An 815-nucleotide genomic window follows, 5' to 3' on the forward strand; every position below is an offset into this window, starting at 1 on the left:
GTTAGAAGCCGTGCTTAGCATGTGTAAAGCTCTGGGACACTTATAATCCCAGCATCTGGCAGACTAAGGCAGGAGGATTTTGAGTTTCAGGTGAGCTTGGGCTTCCAAGTAAGACCCTGTCTAAAACTAAAAGTGAGTACAATGCCACTGATATTTTGCTTTAAGTAGATACCTCAGGGCTGGAACTGTAGCCCACCTGGTAAGGTGCTTACCAAATCTGCCAAGCCCTAGGTTCGATCCCCAACACCACACTACTAGGTGTGGGGCTCATGCTTACTATCTCAGCATTTGGAGTCAGAGANTAGGATTAGGAGGTCAAGGGCATTCTCTGGTACATAATGAGTTGCAGACCAGCCTGGAGTACCTGACACCCTGCCTCAAAAAAAGAAAAAAAATTTTTTTGTAAAAAATGTCACCAATTACTTAGTCATTTAGAGATATTTGTGTTTAATGGTTTAACTTATTTTTTCATTTCATTTTACTTCTTTACTTGTTTATGTATTTGATGATAAATCACTTTATTCAGAGACTTGAAGTGTATTCCAGACTTGAAGAAAAGGCTGAAGTGGCCAACAGGATTCTGTGCAGTGGAGCTTAGCAAGGCAAATCTCCCTGGCNGGGCAGCACTAAAAGCCCATTTCAGTTNTGATAGGNAGGCAAAGAAAAGCAGCCACGGGGCCTTTAGAGCTGAGCANTNGGTGCTGTGCTCATTAGAAGTGGAAGGGTGGGGTGCCCAGAAAATCTGTTCTATTTTTCAGATGATGTGCCTGAGACATTCACAGACGACCCTAGTAAGTCAGCCTGCTTCGAGGTGT

At 43.4% G+C, this 815-nt stretch overlaps 1 long non-coding RNA gene across 1 annotated transcript in view; it reads left to right on the forward strand.

The window, feature by feature from the left end:
* The window catches only part of LOC115031303, a 6956-nt gene extending 6165 nt beyond the window's left edge, over positions 1-791 (forward strand). Inside the window, exon 4 of the long non-coding RNA XR_003836919.1 lies at positions 759-791. This is a non-coding gene — a long non-coding RNA (uncharacterized LOC115031303). The remainder of the gene's footprint in view (positions 1-758) is intronic.
* The last annotated feature ends 24 nt before the right edge of the window (positions 792-815 follow it).

This window comes from Mus caroli, chromosome 6 (assembly GCF_900094665.2).
Source record: "Mus caroli chromosome 6, CAROLI_EIJ_v1.1, whole genome shotgun sequence".
Classification (NCBI taxonomy): Eukaryota; Metazoa; Chordata; class Mammalia; order Rodentia; family Muridae; genus Mus; species Mus caroli.